The 21,567-nt window shown below is 42.7% G+C and overlaps 1 protein-coding gene across 5 annotated transcripts in view; it reads left to right on the top strand.

The window, feature by feature from the left end:
* Window positions 1-21,567, top strand: part of RPIA (ribose 5-phosphate isomerase A) — a 102,941-nt gene that overhangs the window by 38,373 nt on the left and 43,001 nt on the right. Inside the window, exon 1 of one of the 5 annotated variants that reach the window (XM_056553951.1) lies at window positions 13,863-13,948. The exons of 3 other annotated variants lie outside the window; for them this stretch is intronic. The gene's annotated coding sequence lies outside the window, so the exon portion shown is untranslated. Of the gene's footprint in view, window positions 1-13,862; window positions 13,949-16,670; window positions 16,786-21,567 lie in introns of those variants that run through there. One more of the 5 variants, XM_056553964.1, reaches the window with a different exon arrangement.

Raw genomic sequence — 21,567 nt, 5'->3', positions numbered from 1 at the left:
CCCTTGTGGTGGTGGGAGATGATTGGTGTGTTTACTCATGCAGCCTTGTCCATGAGTCATCACTCTTGTCCATGACTCATGGACAAACCTGATGCTGCTGCTGCAGGGCCGGTTGGTGTCCCAATTGGTATGGGGACCCCTAGTGGTTAGATTTTCAGGAGCCGTTTTCTTCATTAAATATTCAAAAATGTATAAACAACTATAATACAAAATATCTTAATTTTTCTTCAGTAACAACAAAGTTTTTGGATCTGAAAGTGCCCATTTAAGTGCCAGGGGATATGTGGCATCCCCCCTCAGCAGGGATAGGTGATTATTCCTGTATGACTGCAGAGGTCACACACCCCTACGGCCAGTCCCCATATCTTATATCACTATTTGTTTTCTGAAAGTCCCCTAAGAAATGGACATGTTAAGTGATTTTTTTGCTTTATTAAAGGGGTTATCCAGGAAAAAGCTATATATATATATATATATATATATATATATATATATATATATATATATATATATATATCTCAACTGTCTCCAGAAAGTTAAACAGATTTGTGAATGACTTCTATTTAAAAAAAAATCTTAATCCTTTCAGTACTTATAAGCTGCTGAAGTTGAGTTGTTCTTTTCTGTCTAAGTGCTCTCTGATGACACCTGTCTCTGGGACTGTCCAGAGTAGAAGCAAATCCCCACAGCAAACCTCTTCTACTCTGTGCATTTCCCAAGACAAGCAGAGGTGTCAGCAGAGAGCACTGTTGCCAGACAGAAAAGAACAACTCAACTTCAGCTGCTGATAATTATTGGAAGGATTAAGATTTTTTAATAGAAGTCATTTACAAATCTGTGTAACTTTCTGGAACCAGTTGATATATATATATATATATATATATATATAAAACTTTTTTTTCCTGGAATACCCCCTTTAAATGTTCTCTATGCATTTTCAGGATTCTAGAATGTGTGCGCCATTTCTGTTGTGACACATCATCACTTTATGCGCTGACACTACAAGAAAGCAGCAGCTACCTGTGACGGCTATTTATTAGCCACTATAGAGCAAACACTCTTATCTACCGAGAGAAGGACTGTTTACCCAGCTGTAGGACTGCAGCGTCTCAAGGACAGGACTGTACATTGGATCCCATATGATGTCATGTACTGTTCCCTCCAATCCTTATCAGTCATTATAGTAGTAAAGACCAAATAAACAGAATCTGAAGGACTGGACACCGTGGGAACTGTAGAAAGGGGAGGCTGGGTTTACTGGTACAGTGGTCCCTCAACATACGATGGTAATCCGTTCCAAATGGACCATCGTTTGTTGAAACCATCGTATGTTGAGGGATCCGTGCAATGGAAAGTATAGGACAGTGGTCTACAACCTGCAGACCTCCAGATGTTGCAAAACTACAACACCCAGCATGCCCGGACAGCCAACGGCTGTCCGGGCATGCTGGGAGTTGTAGTTTTGCAACATCTGGAGGTCCGCAGGTTGAAGACCACTCGTATTGGAATTTGTACTCACCTGTCCCCGCCGCTCCGGACCGTCACTGCTTCCCGGGATGTCGCCGTCCAACGCTGTCGTCGTGTCCCCGGGGTGTCCCCGACGCTCCGGCAAGGCCTCTGCTTCCCCGGCATCCTCACTCTCCGTCGCCGCCATCACGTCGCTACGAACGCCGCTCCTATTGGATGACGGGACGGCGTGCGCAGCGACGTGATGACGATTTTGGAGAGCGCCGACAATGCAGGGGATCCCGAAGAGGACGCGCCGGAGCCCCGAGGACAGGTAAGTGATCATCAGCGGAGCTCACGGGGCACCGTAAACGGCTATCCGGTGGCAGCTGAAGCAGTCAGCGCTGCCGGATAGCCGTTAATGCGATGGCCCCGAAATACAAAAGCATCGTATATTGATGCTGCCTTCAACATGCGATGGCCTCAGACGCCATCGCATGTTGAAATGATCGTATGTCGGGGGCCATCGTAGGTCGGGGGGGGTCACTGTACTTGTTGTTCTGCTCCTTATGATGAGAAGAAGAACAGGAAATACCAGATTTCTTACTGAACAACAATGCATTGAAGGATCACAAGGTATAAGGCTGCGCCTTCATTTTTCTCCACCTATGATGCAGTTTTGTGGCATTTTAACCCCTTGAGGACTCATTTTTGCCCTTTAGATTTTTCCTCCCTTTCTAACAATCATAACTATCTACAGACCCATATAAGAGTGTTTTTTAGCGACATCAATTGTTCTTTGTAATGACATCAATCATTTCATAACAAAATCTATGGCAAAAAAAAAATAACAATAAATATATATATATATATATATATATATATACAGCAACAGGAGAATACAGCAGCACACTGCTAGCACAAAGAGATAGATGAAACATGAGTATATAGATAAAACATGAGTATATAGATAGAACATGAAAAGCTATACAGCTGTAGTGCAATAAATGAAGATATGAAACTATGAAAATATGAGGTACTTAGCTTGCAAATTTGGCGCCAAATAGCGTGGACCGTCCCAAGCAAGTACCTCATATTTTCATAGTTTCATATCTTCATTTATTGCATTACAGCTGTATAGCTTTTCATGTTCTATCTATATACTCATGTTTTATCTATATACTCATGTTTCATCTATATCTTTGTGCTAGCAGTGTGCTGCTGTATTCTCCTGTTGCTGTATATTTAGCCCAGCAGCTTTCATTTTACAATAGTTCGGATCAATAGTGCTGGCCAATTTATCCTTTGGTTATATATATATATATATATATATATATATGTTTGTGGGGCGAAATTGAAAAAAAAAAAACACCATAGTGTAACTTTTGGGGGATTTTGTACGCCCTACGCCCGGACCCGGTATTTAAAATGGGGTCACGCCGTGACCCCGCATCATACCGGGTCGGTCCCGGCGTCTAATGATAGCCGGGACCTTGGGCTAATAGCGTGCGGCACTGATCGTTGTGCCGCGCGCTATTAACCCTTTAGACACGGCGATCAAAGTTGATCGACACGTCTAAAAGGAAAGTAAAAGCTTTACGGCAGCTCAGTCAGGCTGATCGGGACTATCGCGATAAAATTGTGATGTCTCGATCAGCTAGGACGCGAGCGGAGGTCCTCTTACCTTGCTCCGTCGCGTCCGATCGGCGTTTGATTGCTCCAAGCCTGAGCTACAGGCTTGAGCAATCGAGCCCCTATGACGCTGATCTATGCAAAGCTATGGTTTTGCAGGGATCAGGGTAAAAGGTCAGTGTGTGCAGTGTTATAGCCTCCTACGGGAGCTATAACACTGCAAAAAAAAAAGTGGAAAAAAAAGTTAATAAAGGTCATTTAACCCCTTCCCTAATAAAAGTTTGAATTGCCCCCCATTTCCCATAAAAAAAAGTGTAAATAAAAATAAACATATGTGGTATCACCGCGTGCGGAAATGTCCAAACTATAAAAATATATCATTAATTAAACTGAACGGTCAATGTCGTACTCGCAAAAAAATTCCAAAGTCCAAAATAGTGTATTTTTGGTCACTTTTTATATCATGAAAAAATGAAAAAAAGCGATCAAAAAGTCCTATCAATAGAAAATGGTACCGAAAAAACTACAGATCACGGCGCAAAAAATGAGCCCTCATACCGGCCCGTATGCAGAAAAATAAAAAAGTTATAGGGGTCAGAAGGTGAGAATTTTTAACGTTTAAATTTTCCTGCATGTAGTTATGATTTTTTTCAGAAGTACGACAAAATCAAACCTATATAAGTAGGGTATCATTTTAATCGTATGGAAATACAGAATAAATATAAGGTGTCATTTTTACCGAAAAATGCACTGCCTAGAAACAGAAGCCCCCAAAAGTTACAAAATGAAATTTTTTCTACAATTTTGTCGCACAATTAATTTATTTTCTGTTTCGCCGTGGATTTTTTGGTACAAGGACTGATGTCACTGCAAAGTAGAATTGGTGGCACAAAATATAAGCCATCATATGGAATTTTATGTGCAAAATTAAAAGCGTTATGATTTTTAGACAGTGATGAGGAGAAAATTAAAAATCTAAAACGGAAAAACCCTGCGTCCTTAAGGGGTTAATTTTTCAGAGCTCTTTTCAGAAATGAAAGAAGCGATCTGATTGGTTGCTATGGGCAACTCAGCAACTTTTCCTCTGGGCAGGTTTTGATAAATCTCCCCCATCCTCTTTTTATTTTGTCGGTCCATATATTATTACAATACTCAACTTTAATAGGTTTCGTTTTATTTAACTTCTTTTAAAAATTATAACTTTTTGTGAGAAAATTAGTATGCGTAATATCATCTTATTCTGACCCATAAAAATTTTATTTTAACACGTACAAGGTTTCAGGGCTCATTTTTTGCGCCGTGATCTGTAGTTTTTATCAATATCATTTTTGTTGTGATGGGGATTTTTAAATACTTTTCGTTCATTTTTTATGATATATGAAGTGATCAAAAATATGCAATTGTACACTTTGGACACCTTGCGTTTTTTTTTTTTTTTTTTTACGTGTACGCCATTTACCGTACGGTTTCATTAACATCATATTTTCATAGCTCAGACATTTACGCACGTAGCAACACCACATATGTGTATGTTTATTTTTGTTCACATTATTTTGTTTAAAAAATAGGAAAATGGGGCTGATTTAAACTTTTATTAGGGAAGGTGTTAATCGACTTTTATTAACTTTTTATTTTTACTATTTTTCTAGTCCCCATAGGGGAATATTACATGTAATCTTGAGATTGCATACACTGTTTAATAGCACAGCATTGACAGTGTTATCGGAGCTCCATTGCTTCAGCCTGCCATGGCTGACTGCAGCATTGGAGCTCTGATTGGACAGCGACGAAGCAGGTAAGGGTAATCATGGGGGTCCGATGAGTGCCCGGAGGTCTTACCACTGATTGCCGTTCTTCTAGTACAGTCTGCATCAGGCAGAGAGTGCGAGTGCCTATATCACTGATCAATGCTATGCTAAGGCGTATCCTTGAACTGTGAAAACAATGAAAAGATGGGGGGGAGGGGGGGGGAGTGTAAAATAAAAATAAATTTTAAATAACTGAAAGACCCCCTAACGCCCTAATAAAAATTTAATTCGCCTCCTTTTCCATTTTACAAAATTTGCCCAAAATATTAAAAATATTAAAAAAAGACCCAACATCAGAATTGCTGATTTTATTGTCAAATTGTATATCGGAAAAAAAATCTATAAAAAGTGATTAAAAAAAAGTTCCTCATAAAGCCGTGTATACTGAAAAATGTAATAGTTATAGGGGTCAAATAGTGCAATTTAAAGCATATTTTGTTTCACTTTTTTCCCCTGTTATTATTAGTACAATAATAGAAAAGCAAAATAAATGCAGGTATCATTTTAATTGTAGAACAAAGACTTTTTCAGTTTCACCGTAAAATACCGTTAAAAAGTTGCACAATTGGGACTGTGTTTGTTTTTTTTATGTGTTTTTTTTTTTTCCTATTCCCCTCCAATATATTTTTTCGGGTTGCACTGTGCGGTAAAATGAGTGATGACAATTGGTCATATAAAACTAGAAAAAATGAAACGACTTATGTCTCCTAAAAGAGGAAAAAATGAAAACCTTATAGCGTTATAGCCATTTCTATGGACATGTCTGACTCCTGTTACTGTATCTATCAGCACTGTGCCTATGTTTTTTTTTTTCTCACTACAGATTTGCCAGTAAGGAATACATGTGCACTGTACATCTGCACCCCAAAAATATGTCGCCTGTAATTCCCTTATAGCAGTGTTTTTCAACCAGGGTGTCTCCAGCTGTTGCAAAACTACAACTCCCAGCATGCCCGGACAGCCGTTGGCTGTCCGCACATGCTAGGAGTTGTAGTTTTGAAAAAATTGGAGGCGCCCCAGCTGGGAAACATTGCCTAATAGAAATAGGAACATTCCCAACAATGAAATTACTAGTGATACTGTTCACTACTTCCCGACAATGCTTCTTATTTATACAATCTATACTACCCTCTAGTGGTGAAACTGTAAATCACAGGCGGCCAGGTATGACAAAGGTTTAGGTACGGAAAAACAAGTGCTTGGTTGGGAATGGAATCCTTCAACCTTTAACCCATGAAGTGATGAGTGGTTCTTGAAACAGGTTTCCATGTTAGTCTTTGCATACATTAGGTCAGTAGTAGATTTACCAGGATCGGCATTTCCTGTGACAAATTAGTCGCCTTTATAACCCTTTAGGGACGCAGAAATGTGTATTTTTTGCACTTTTGTTTTTCCCTCCTCACCTTTTAATAGCCATAACTACTTTAATTTACCACACACAGACTCATTTTAAAGGAGTAGTGTAGTGAATGGAAACTTATCCACTATCCAAAGGATAGGGGATAAGTTATATATTGTGGGGGTCCGACCATTGGAACCCCCTGCGATCTCCTGAACAGGGCCCCGGCAGTCTGCCGGAAGGGGGCCTGCCAGCCCCTGCACAGAGTGGCAGCCGACACCCCCCCCCCCCCCCCCCTCCATGTATCCCATAGAGATACATGAATGGGGCATGTCGGTTGCGGCTTCCTGCGGGGGTCGGAACGGCCACTTCTGGCAGACTGCTGGGGCCCCGTTCAGGAGATCCGGGGGGGGGGGTCCCAGCAGTCAAACCCTTCGTGACCTATAACTTAATGGAGTAGTGCAGTGAAAAATAACATCCCCTATCCGAAGGATAGGGGATGTTATTTTTCACTGCACTACTCCATTAAGGCTTGTTTTATGCAGGACCAAGTGTACGTTGTAAGGACATCATTTTTCAATTGGGCAACTTTTCCTCTGCACAGGTTTCGATAAATCTCCCCCCGTGTTCCCACACACTTTTCGGTTAAATTATACATTATTATTCTGTGGGTTCATACAATTACGATACTCAATCTATATAGATTTCGCTTTATTTAACTTTTTAAAAAATATCAACAATTTTTACAAAAAATTGTATGCTTAAAATAGCCCTACTCTAAAATAGCCCCAACATACTTTTATTATTTTTTTTTACATATACATGCATGTACAGGGCTCATTTTTTGTGCCATGATCTGTAGTTTTTATTGGTACCATTTTTGTTTTGATAGGAGTTTTTAATCGCTTTTTTTTAAAATCATTTTTCTTCTAATAGGTGAATTGACCCAAAATACGCAAATTCTCCATGTGGCGATTCCACATGTTTATGTTTATTTTAGTTTACATTATTTTATTTGAAAAATGGAAAAAGGGGGGGGGGGGTGATTTAAACTTTTATTTACTTTTATGAATATTTTTTCTTTGTCTCATAGGGGACTGTTATATGCCATCTTTCCATTGCAACAGGGACCCATTGTTTTCAATGTGATTCGGCTGCACTGTGCACACCGTGGAATTTCCAATTCTGATTCCAGCCTTACCACTGATCACCAATCGATCTTTGAGATAACCCTTTTGGGCTCCTTTCACTCTTTGAGTATTCATCCGTTATTAAAGGTCTGTTTTCTGTGTAAAAACGGATGTATAATAACGGACGACATAACGGGTGCTAACGGCTGAATAATGTCTGTCAAAATAACGGGCATATTCATCCGTTAAGACCCCTTTATAACATCCCTCATGTATGGCTATTTTAACACCTCTGCCTACAGACTCCCACAGCCGGGACTACTACTACTCCCATCATGGAACAGACTTGTTTCCATGATAGGAGTAGTAGTTCCTCGGCAGACAGTTGGGGAGGCTACATTAGTGTTTGTACTACTACAGACTGTTCCATGATGGGGGTTGTAGTACAGGGGCTGAGGGATTGATCGCATAGGGTCTCACTTCTGAGACCCGATGCGATCAGAAGTTATTAAACAGGGGAGCGGGTGGCATGCTCCGCAACCCTGCGATGTATGGTGTGTTTTAACTTTCATTTTTAAATCCCCCGCGGGGAGCCCTGAATGGCCGGTACTGAGGAGCCAATCAGGGCTCTCAGAGGGTTTTTTAAAATGAACAGTGTGAGTGGCAGTGGGGGTCATATCTATATTAAAAGTATTAAAAGTGCTTTGGGGGGTGGGATATACAGTATAGCATTGCAGGGGGGGCGACATATAGCCTATATATCTAGCCCCCGCCAGTGCATTTATATATATATATATATATATATATATATATATATATATATATATAAACAACAAAAAAACGTGGTCTCAAATGGCTGGAGGTGCTCAACCCCAAATGCAGTTGTGCATTTATGTTGGGGGAGCAGATCCTGCCCTTGTAGTCCGTTGCTAAGGGCGATCCCCAGCATAAAAATGCATACAATGGAGGATGCCTGCAGCGGACTACAAGTGCCACAATAGAATCCTACACCAGATAAATGGTGTAGATGTGTAACAATTAGAATAATACAGGAATATGGGTGCACTACTGTTGTAGATGTAAGCAATACATTGGCTATCCCTCAACACTGATGTTAAAATTGAGACATTCGCCAGTGTATCCTTATATGAAGGACACACCAGAGCCTGCACACCAACGCCAAGGTTTCTCAAATTGGTGCGAGACCTAACGCTAATCCTACCTGTGCTTGATAAGCAAAACAGGAGCCAGTGGGCAATTACGGCAGCATTCGGTTGACTCACAACCTCCTCCCAGATACCCTCCAGCGTGACTGAGCACACATGCAATGGTGTGTCCTTCATATAAGGATACACTGGCGAATGTCTAAATTTTAACATCAGTGTTGAGGGATAGCCAATGTCATTGTGTACATCTACCACCATATTCCTGTATTATATATATATATATATATATATATATACCACCGCCAGCGCATTTATGTATACCCCCCGCAGTGCATTAATAAACATATGACCCCCACCAGCGCATTTCAATATATATATATATATATATATATCCCCGCCGACGCATTTGTCGCATGTGACTGTAGCGCTATGAATGAAAAGTATATCTATTAGCAGTGCATAGTGCCACCCGATGCTGCTGATAGAAATACTTTTCATACATAGCGCTGCAGCGGCATATGTATATAGATGCGCTGTGGGGGGGCAGATAACGCCATATGTCTGCCCCCCCCCCCCCCCCCAGTGCTTCTATATACACATGCCCCTGCCGCCACATGAATGAAAAGTATTTCTATCAGCAGCATTGGGCCGGCCAGCTGCTGGCATTATGCACTGCTAATAGATATACTTTTCATTCATAGCACTGCAGAGGTATATGTATATAGATGCACTGGGGGGCAGACATATGGCGTTATCTGCCCCCCACAGCGCATCTATATACATATGCCGCCGCAGCTCTATGTATGAAAGTATTTCTATCAGCAGCATTGGGCCGCCGGCTGCTGGCACTATGCACTCCTGATAGAAATACTTTTCGTTCATAGTGCTGCGGTGACACATGACAAATGCGCCACCGGGGGTATATATATATATATAATGCGCTGGTGGGGGTCATATGTTTATTAATGTGCTGCGGGGGGTATACATAAATGTTTATTAATGTGCTGCGGAGGGTATATATATATATATATATATAAATATATATATATATATATATATATATATATATATATAAAAAATGCGCAGGCGGGGGTCATATGTTTATTAATGCGCTGGCTGGGGGTAGATATATATTATGCACTGGCGGGGGTCATATCTTTATTAATTAATATGTCTGCCCCCCCCTGCAGCGCTATATATCTGGCCCCCCACAGCACTTTTAATATACATATGGCCCCTCTGCTACTCCCAATGTTCATTTTTAAATCTCCCGCTGAGAGCTCTGATTGGCTCCTCAGTACAGGCCATTCAGGGCTCCCCGCGGAGGATTTAAAAATGAAAGTTAAAACACACTGATACATTGCAGGGCATGCCACCCGTTCCCCTGCTTAATAACTTCAGATCGCATCGGGTCTCAGAAGTGAGACCTGGTGCGATCAATCCCTCAGCCCCTGTACTACAACCCCCATCATGGATCAGACTCTGCTGCTGCAGAATCAACGTGTGAACATGGCCTGAAGGTTCTATTCACACCTACAGTATCCTGCACACATTTAATGCACAGGGTTTTTTATGCGCAGGATTTGAAGCTGTGTTCAGTCATTTAGTTTACAATGAAATCTGCAGCTTCAGATCATGCGCATCAAATATTTGCAGGATACCGTACATGTGAATACACCCTAAGGGTCCATTCACTCTCTGCTGACACCTCTGTCCAAGTCAGGAACTGTCCAGAATACAAGCAAATCCCATTAGCAAACATATGGACAGAGGTGTCAGCAGAGAGCACTGTGGTGAGACAGAAAGGAAATTCAAAAAGAAAAGAACTTCCTGTGGAGCATACAGCAGCTGATAAGTACTGGAATGATTAAGATTTTTAAATTGAAGTAAAAAAAATGTTTTCCATGGGAGTACCCCTTTAATGTCTCACTACCTGGAAGTTGCATACACTTAAACCTTTCGGTGGTTGCAGCTGAAAAGGACATGTTGACTTTGTGTGTGCCATTGGCCGTCATGGGTGACAGACCACATGTGAAGCTATACCTAAGGAGTGGTGTCTATCACCATAACCAACACCTAACATGACCATCACCTACACATGTCCAACACCTACACATGACCTACACATGACCAACACCTACACATGACCATCACCTACACATGACCAACACCTACACATGACCAACACCTACACATGACCATCACCTACACATGACCATCACCTACACATGTCCAACACCTACACATGACCAACACCTACACATGACCAACACCTACACATGACCAACACCTACACATGACCAACACCTACACATGACCAACACCTACACATGACCATCACCTACACATGACCTACACATAACCAACACCTACACATGTCCAACACCTACACATGACCAACACCTACACATGACCAACACCTACAAATGACCAACACCTAACATGACCAACACCTACACATAACCAACACCTAACATGAACAACACCTTCACATGACCAACACCTACACATGACCAACACCTACACATGACCAACACCTACACATGACCAACACCTCACATGACCAACACCTACACATGACCAACACCTACACATGACCAACACCTACACATTACCATCACCTACACATGACCATCACCTACACATGTCCAACACCTACACATGACCAACACCTACACATGACCAACACCTACAAATGACCAACACCTAACATGACCAACACCTACACATAACCAACACCTAACATGAACAACACCTTCACATGACCAACACCTTCACATGACCAACACCTTCACATGACCAACACCTTCACATGACCAACACCTACACATGACCAACACCTACACATGACCAACACCTACACATGTCCAACACCTACACATGACCAACACCTACACATGACCAACACCTACACATGACCAACACCTACACATGACCATCACCTACACATGTCCAACACCTACACATGACCTACACATGACCAACACCTACACATGACCATCACCTACACATGACCATCACCTACACATGTCCAACACCTACACATGACCAACACCTACACATGACCAACACCTACACATGACCAACACCTACACATGACCAACACCTACACATGACCAACACCTACACATGACCATCACCTACACATGTCCAACACCTACACATGACCTACACATGACCAACACCTACACATGACCATCACCTACACATGTCCAACACCTACACATGACCTACACATGACCAACACCTACACATGACCAACACCTACACATGTCCAACACCTACACATGTCCAACACCTACACATGTCCAACACCTACACATGACCAACACCTACACATGACCTACACATGACCAACACCTACACATGACCAACACCTACACATGACCTACACCTACACATGACCTACACCTACACATGACCTACACCTACACATGACCTACATATGACCAACACCTACACATGACCAACACCTACACATGACCAACACCTACACATGACCTACACCTACACATGACCAACACCTACACATGACCAACACCTACACATGACCAACACCTACACATGACCTACACCTACACATGACCTACACCTACACATGACCAACACCTACACATGACCATCACCTACACATGTCCAACACCTACACATGACCAACACCTACACATGACCAACACCTACACATGACCAACACCTACACATGACCTACACATGACCAACACCTACACATGACCTACACCTACACATGACCAACACCTACACATGACCAACACCTACACATGACCAACACCTACACATGACCAACACCTACACATGACCATCACCTACACTTGTCCAACACCTACACATGTCCAACACCTACACATGACCAACACCTACACATGACCAACACCTACACATGACCAACACCTACACATGACCAACACCTACACATGACCTACACATGACCAACACCTACACATGACCTACACCTACACATGACCAACACCTACACATGACCAACACCTACACATGACCAACACCTACACATGACCAACACCTACACATGACCAACACCTACACATGACCAACACCTACACATGACCAACACCTACACATGACCAACACCTACACATGACCATCACCTACACATGTCCAACACCTACACATGACCAACACCTACACATGACCTACACCTACACATGACCAACACCTACACATGTCCAACACCTACACATGACCTACACCTACACATGACCAACACCTACACATGACCAACACCTACACATGACCAACACCTACACATGACCTACACCTACACATGACCAACACCTACACATGACCATCACCTACACATGACCAACACCTACACATGACCAACACCTACACATGACCAACACCTACACATGACCATCACCTACACTTGTCCAACACCTACACATGTCCAACACCTACACATGACCAACACCTACACATGACCAACACCTACACATGACCAACACCTACACATGACCAACACCTACACATGACCTACACATGACCAACACCTACACATGACCTACACCTACACATGACCAACACCTACACATGACCAACACCTACACATGACCAACACCTACACATGACCAACACCTACACATGACCAACACCTACACATGACCTACACATGACCAACACCTACACATGACCTACACCTACACATGACCAACACCTACACATGACCAACACCTAACATGACCAACACCTACACATAACCAACACCTACACATGACCAACACCTACACATGACCAACACCTACACATGACCAACACCTACACATGACCTACACCTACACATGACCTACACCTACACATGACCTACACCTACACAGGACTGCCCTTTGCCATGTAAAAAAAAAAAAAAAAAAACATTCATATTTCATATAGCTGTGTATGGAATTGTCCAAACTATCAAAATATAATGTTTGAGATTCCACAAGGTGAACAGTGTAAACAAATAAAACCAAAAAATAAATAAATAAAAAACACCAGAATTTATGATTTTTGGTCACATCCTATATCAGAAAAAAATGAATAAAACTACAGTTTTAAGCACACTTAAAAAAAAAGTAGTGAAATAAAAAAAATAATTGATATCGTTGTAATTGTACTGACTTACAGAATAAAGTGATAAATATTTTTTGCATTATATGTGGAAGGAAATATAAAGTATTTAACAATGTTACAATCTGATGAAGTAATAACAAAGAAATAACAAACAGACAATGCGTGAGCCTCTATTCTACCAGAGGCTGCTTAATAGTCTCCAGCTATTATGGGGTTAATCCAGTCCCCGCCTAGACTCTTTGTCGTGGCTCCGCCCCCAGCAGTGACATGTTAGAGCCCCAGTGCAGTACTGGGAGCAGAGCATGTAGTGTGCAGTGTGCTCGCCCTGACTCCAGCACTGCAGTAAGTATCAGCCTGCATAATATATATATATATATATATATATATATATATATATATATATATACATACATACATACATATATAATACTACAATATATAAATATTGCTACAATATATAAAACTGCAGGTTACTATGTTGCCTCTCCTGTGTAGATCTTATGTGTATAACAAGCAGGGATGGATACAATGTAACGTTCTGTGATTGTCCTGATTCTTTGTATCTTGTTGCGGATTATGTTCTACATGCACGTTACATATATATACTCTGTTTCTATACTGGTTTGGGATTGGTTCAGGTGTTGCGGATCTGTTGCAGAAAATGTAAAGTGTTTTTAAATGTGTTTAAAAACAATTCTAGAAAACCTGCCGAGTGTGATCGTACCCTTACGCTGTTTTTTCGTTTGTGTAGCGCAGTGTTTCCCAACCAAAGTGCCTCCAGCTGTTGTAGTCCTGCAACAGCCGGAGGCTCCCTGGTTAAGAAACACTGGTTTAGTACCATAAGAAATCTCTCATTACTATTGTAAACCATTATGGCATACACTGGTGGTACTATAAAACTTCTATGTCACTGTGTTTTAGGCCAGTATTTGGGTCAGGATTTTTCAGCCTAAACCAGGAGTGGATCCAAAATGCAGGAGGAGGAGAACCCTTCCCATTGGTGTGTGTGTGTGTGTGTGTGTGTGTGTGTGTGTTGTATTATTTTTTTATAGCACAGCATAGGTTCTGGCATTGGATTACAAATACATGTATTATACTTCTGTATCTGCAATGCATGCTAATGTACATCCATGTGTATGGCATTAGGCCCACTCCACACGTGTGTAGTCCCGTCCAGACCGTGTTGCGAATTACTTGCACTGACACTTGTCGGTTTGTGTCATTGGACGTGTGGTCAGGCCAGCCCGAAAGAAGTACTCTCAGTATTTAAAAAAACCTATTCCTTATACAGAGGGTGAACCTCCCCGCTATGCATTCTATATGGGTGCATGGAGATACTGTGCTCGTTGCTAGGGGTTCCTGATGTCGCAACCCAGACACTTGAATAGGGGATATGTTTTTATAGGGGTACTCCGGCCCGAAGACATCTTATCCCCTATCCAAGTCTTGACTTGCATAGCGGGGGCGGAGTCGTGACATCACGATACTTCGGCCCTGTGGTCGGCACCCGGCAGTTTGTGAGCGGGCAGCGCAGCGTGCAGCTCAAAGAGGTGGGTGCCGAATGCAAGGTTGCGGGGGTCCCCAGTAGGGATCGACCGATTATCGGTATGGCCGATATTATCGGCTGATAATCACGATTTTGGGCAGTATCGGTATGGGCAATTACCTTGCCGATAATGCCCCGCCCGCACCGCGACCGCCCCCCCCCCCCCCCGACCCACTGCACCGCGTCGCACCCCCCACCGTAGTGCTGGGCAGTATACCAGTATGAACCAGTAACCGTTTTTTTTTTTTTCTCCCACGGTATGGATTTTTGCCCATACCGCTATACCGGTCGGGCACCTCCGCCACCCTCCGAGTCAATAAAAAAAAAAATATTAAACTTACCCGTAATGGGGGTGGTCCGGGAAATCCATCCTTCCTGTAGTGTCCGGCGGCATTCCGGGTGGAGGGTGAACCGGTCCGGGCTGTCCTTCTTCTCCGGGGGTGCTCTTTTCCACTCCGGGCAGGCCCTGGCCTAGTACGCTGCATAGACGCCGCTACGCCGTGACATCAGGTGCGTTGCTGCGCATGGGCGTCACTGCGCAGCGGCGTCTATGCTGCATTACTAGGCCGGAGCCTGCCCGGAGTGGAGAAGAGCACCCCCGGAGAAGAACAGCCCGGACCGGTTCACCCTCCACCCAGAATGCCGCCGGACACTACAGGAAGGATGGATGGCCCGGACCACCCTGACAGGTAGGGGGAGAGTAGCGGGTGGTGGCGGCGGCGGTCTATGGCACCGCAAAAGCCACTGCAGTGCATTGATTTAAAGCGTCCGCTTTAAATCAATGATCTGCAGCGGTGTCGCGGGGGGGATAAATAGCCGATAACTTATACCGGAATATCGGTATAAGCTATCGGCCCTAACCTCCACCGATTATCGGTATCGGCCCTAAAAACCGATATCGGTCGATCCCTAGTCCCCAGCAGCAGGACCCCCGCAGTCAGACATCTTATGCCCTATCCTTTGGATAGGGGAGAAGATGTCTTAGGGCCGGAGTACCCCTTTAAAGAGGTTTAATGTTGGTTTTGTGAAGAATTAGATATTTTTAGAATTGGACAGGGTTCAAACTCTGGGCACTTTATCAGTATAAATAGGTATTATGGCTAAACGGTTAATCACAAAAGCAAGATTAGTCACGTACAATTATACGTGCTGCAAAATACTGCGATCATTACCTTTTATAATTTAATTTCAGTGGTCAGGCCCCAGACTAGACCCCCCCCCCCCAGCCTAGCGCAACCAACCAACCTCCCATGGGTGTGTTTAGCATCTACTACCTTACTCCTGTATGTGTAATATGGTGCTGGGGCACAGAGGAAACAGTAAAAGAAAAAAAAAAAAATATATATAAATATATATATATATATATAAATATATATATATATATATATATATATATATATATATATATATATATATATTATGCTTTCTTTGTCCCGGTCCCCTGTTGGTCTACATCAACTCCCATTCTCCTCTGAGAGGTCCCAGTGTCATCTTTGTGCTTCCTTGTTCTAAAACAAGCAGCTGGTTGCAGGACCTTCCAGCTCGGTGCACTGTCTTGGCCAGTGATTGGCTAAGCAGGAAGGTCCTGCAAGACACTGCCACTGCCTGGAGGAGAGAGGGGAGTCAGGGCTAGGTGAGCATCAGTTATTTTTGTATTTTAAAATTTGTCCCCTGCGCCTCAGCACTACGGGGAAGATTTATCAAAATCTGTGCAAAGGAAAAGTCGCCCAGTTGCCCATAGCAACCAATCAGATCGCCTCTTTCATTTTGCAGAGGCTTTGTTAAAAATTAAAGAAGCAAGCTGATTGGTTGCTATGGGCAACTGGGCAACTTTTCCTCTTCACAGATTTTGATAAGTCTCCCCCCTATATGAAGACAGAATCTATTCACTAATAGACTACGCTTCGTTATTGACGGATGGTTCCGCCCGGGGTGGGCTGCAGTATATGTTGGCATACTTTTTGGTGGTATGCTGACATATACTGGTGACTTAAACCTGAGTGCAGTGTGACCCGAGCCTTAGTAAGTAACCTGCTAAGAATTATGATGGGGATTGGTCCGAACTGGTGCAAATCAACTAGATGGTTGGCGGCTGTTATATTCTACAGGGAAGACGAGGAAGTAGCTGGCTACCTGCCTACCTTCATAGCTACTTGCCTTCTTAACTACCCATTTACCTGGCTACTTGCCTACCTATTTACCTACCTTGTTACTTGGCTTGGCTGCCATCCTACTTGCCTAGTCACCTACTTGACAGTCAGGAATCAGCCTCCTAATCTCATTCCTGCACTGTATATTTCATCCGGCCGGATGAAGCGCATTCCTATGCGTGAAACCGCCGACAGTCGCCTCTGAGCGCTCCACTATCCATGTCCTCCGTGTTCGAGTCGTGACCCGAGATGGGAGCAGGATTACCTGGACTGAAGCGGTGAGTGCAGGACACCTTTTTTCTTTATTTACTACTATTTGGTGACTACGGTCTTTATTGTCCTAGCACCTCCGCTGCCAGGGTGGATTTCCAGACTAGCGGGACGCCGTCTCCATCTTGTGGTCTTAGGAGGCTTAAGGTATCGGTGCCACTGTTGTTTCTTTTTTACTTTTAGATTTGTAAATTACTTCTATTAAAAGGAAAACTGTCAGCTTTATTTTTCCCTATATGCTAATTAAGTGCTAACTGGCACAGGCGGAGTTACTGGCACTCTGACGTCAGCGGCCGTAATGCTGCCCAGCTCATCAATATTCCTCCCCTCCCTCCATTACAAAGCGGAGAGAAGAGGGAGAGGCGGAGGGAAGGGAAGAATATTGATAAGCTGGGCGGCGCTGCGGCCGTTGACGTCAAAGTGCCAGTAACCCCGTCTGTGCTAGTAAGCACTTAATTAGCATATAGGGAAAAACTAAGCTGACAGTTTTCCTTACATTTTTCCAGTACTTTTTAGGGGCTGTATACTACAAAGGAAATGCGTTTTTTTTTTTCTCTTCTGTCACGACCACAGTGCTCTCTGCTGACCTGCTGTCCATTTTTGGAACTGTTCAGAGCAGCATATGTTTGCTATGGGGGTTTTCTCGTGCTCTGGACAGTTCCTAAAATGGACAGCAGAGAGCACTGTGGTCGTGACAGAAGAGAAATCCAAAAAGATAAACATTTTCTCTATAGTATACAGCCCCTAAAAAGTACTGGAAGGATTAAGATTTTTTAATAGAAGCCATTTACAAATCTGTTTTAACTTTCTGGCACCAGTTGAAAAAAAATAAAAAATAATTTCCATCTACTTTACCATCTACTTGACCAACTCTTTACTAATTGTTGAGGAAGTTTGGAAACAATGTGCAACAGCGTTCTGAGGAAATAACACCAGGCTTGTATAACAATTCACAAAGTGACTGAAATAGAGATTAGGCCTCAGATAGACAGTTAAAGGGGTACTCCCATCTTAAACATTTATGGCATGTCCACAAGATGTGGAATTGTGTACCGGGAACAGTATGGCCCCACAAACTGTGCGGTTTCTGAAACCCGGCAGCCTGCAAAGCTGGGTGTTTGAAGCACTGCTCTACAGAAAACTCAGTAGGGGGGCAACCCTATAACACTTTGTCCCTTTCATTCGCACAGTTGGTGAGGGTCACGTCATAAGACCACAGCTGATCATAAAGTTATGTCATACTCTAGCAATAAGCCATCACTTTGTGATAGGAAAACCCAATTTACTGCCCTAAAAATCTGTAACCATTATCTTCTGTATAGAAGTTACAATATTAATTGGTTCCAGGATGACCATTGTATGTTGAAACATAACTCTATGGAAAAACACCATTTTGTAATTTTGGGGGCTTCCGTTTCTACGCAGTACATTTTTCGGTAATAATGACGCCTGATCTTTATTCTGTAGGTCCATAGGATTAAAATGATCCCCTACTTATATAGGTTTGATTTTGTCGTACTTCTGGAAACAATCACTACGTGCACTAAAATGAATATGTTTAAAAATGTCCCCTTCTGATCGCTATAACTTTTTAAACATTTTCTGCATATGGATATGAATGAGGGCTCATTTTTTGCGCCGTGATCTGAAGTTTTTATCCGTACCATTTTTGTTTTGATCTGACTTTTTGTATGGATTTATTTAATGGTATAAAAAGTGATCAAAAATATGCTACTTTAGAGATTGGAATTTTTTGATGTGTACGTCATTGACCATGCGATTTAATGAAGGATATATTTTTATAGTTTGGACATTTGCGCACGCGGCGATACCACATATCGGCCGGTGAAACGTTGTATCTTTTACATGGGAAAATAAATCACTTTGAATCGATTCTGGAGTGCTGCGGAATCTTTCTTTTGCATATGGTTAAAATAGTAGACCATGACCTGGACTGCATTCTCTGCTGGCACCCACTGCACTTATACCATGACCGGGTTGTGCTGCTTTTCCTGCTTGGATAACTACCTACCTACTTGGCACCCTACCTAGCTAAGAAGCTACCTGGCTAACAACCTACCTACCCACTTGGGAGGGGGAGATCAATCTACCTACCTAATACTACCTGTAGGGTATGTTCACATGTGCATATTTTTGCTGCCTGTTGATTTTAATGGGTGGCGAAATCTGTTACAGCAGGTCTCCATTCGAAGATATGCAAGCGTGAAAGTACAGGGTAAGGGTACGTTCCCACCTGGCGTATTTGCTGCGTTTTTGCTGCTGTGTATTTTCTAACCCATTGACTTCAATGGGAAATAAAATACGCAGCAGCAAAATACGCCAGGTGGGAATGCACCCTAAGGGTGCGTTCACACGTACAGGATCTGCCCAATATTTTGTGCAGCTGACTTTGATACTTCAAGTTAATGGGTAGTAAAATCAGCTGCACATAATATGTGGCGAAAACATGCTGCAGATCGTGTTTGTGTGAACGTACCCTTAGGGTAGGGTCACGCGCAACGGATCTGTAGCGTATTTTACGCTGCGGATCTGCAGATGACTCAACCCTATAGTGTGCCCTCAGCTGACCCCCCCCCCCCCCCCCGTGTCCTGCTTCAGTACGGTGCATATTAGTCAGTCACTGTGTGATTGTATACTGCGTTCCTGATGCATCAGTATTATTTGGCCCTTGTATTATCTGTATACTGTTTATTGCTATTGGTATTGCTAGCCTGTTTATAATGGTTTTTACCCAGTATGGCGGTATTATCCAGTCTTTGTGTGACGGTATAATTTTTACTATATATACTGTTCTAATTGGTAATATTAGTCCCAATATCCTGGATTTGATCAGTAACAGTAAAATGGTAATATGTATGGTGATAATATTCCTCCTTATATACTGGTATTATTGGTAATATTGGTCTCAGTATACAGGATTTGGTCAGTAACACAATCATGGTAATATGTATTGTAATAATATTCCCCTTGTATAATGGTATTAGTGGTAATATTGATGTCAGTATACAAGATTTGGTCAGTAACAGTATGATGGTAATAGCTGATAATATTCCTCCTTGTATACTGGTATTATTGATAATATTGGTCTCAGTATTCAGGATTAGTTCAGTAACAATATGATGGTAATATGTATGGCAATAACATTCCTACTTGTATACTTGTATTATTGGTCATGGAAAATTATCTTAAAGGGTACTCCGCCCATAGATATCTTATCCCCTATCCAAAGGACCCCCTGTGATCCTCGGCACAGCACCCAGAAATCCACTGCACTGAGCGGACTCTGCTCCTTGGCGGATGACTGGTGACCACAGCTGTCACACCCGCTCCATTCATGTCTATGGGTGGGGGTGTGACGGCTGTGCACTACTCCTTTTGGATAGGAATAAAATGTCTGGGGCGGAGTACCCCTTTAACTATGTAAACGTTATATGTATGTGTACTGGGGGCCCCGAGTGTTGCTAGTCCACTTAATGCTATACAGTCATGGGGACATTTTGATTGGTGTATTTTATAGCTAGCTGCATATCTACCTGGCTCCTTACCGACCTAGCTACCTACTTACATGGCGACCTACCTATCTCGCACTGTATGTATAGTGCTGTGTCGCACATAATGTTAGTAAATGAAATCGAACTGTGACCCACAAATGGCTGCAATGCAGCTGAAGGGTCACGGACACTTTTAGGCCCATCAAAATCCTCAGCACCAGGCCCATGGTGCTCTTAATCTGGCCCTGTTGACCACAGTGCTCTCTGCTGACACCTCTGTCCATGTCAGGAACTGTCCAGAGTAGGAGCAAATCCCCTTAGCAAACCTCTCCTGCTCCGTACAGTTCCTGACATGGACAGAGGTGTCAGCAGAGAGCACTGTGATCAGACAGAAAATAAAAACTCAACTCCCTCTGTAGCACACAGCAGCTGATAAGTACTGGAAGGATCAAGATTTTTAAATAGAAGTAATTTACAAATCTG

This window comes from Hyla sarda, chromosome 1, assembly GCF_029499605.1.
Source record: "Hyla sarda isolate aHylSar1 chromosome 1, aHylSar1.hap1, whole genome shotgun sequence".
Taxonomy (NCBI): Eukaryota; Metazoa; Chordata; class Amphibia; order Anura; family Hylidae; genus Hyla; species Hyla sarda.
This window is presented reverse-complemented; position numbering and strand designations above follow the sequence as displayed.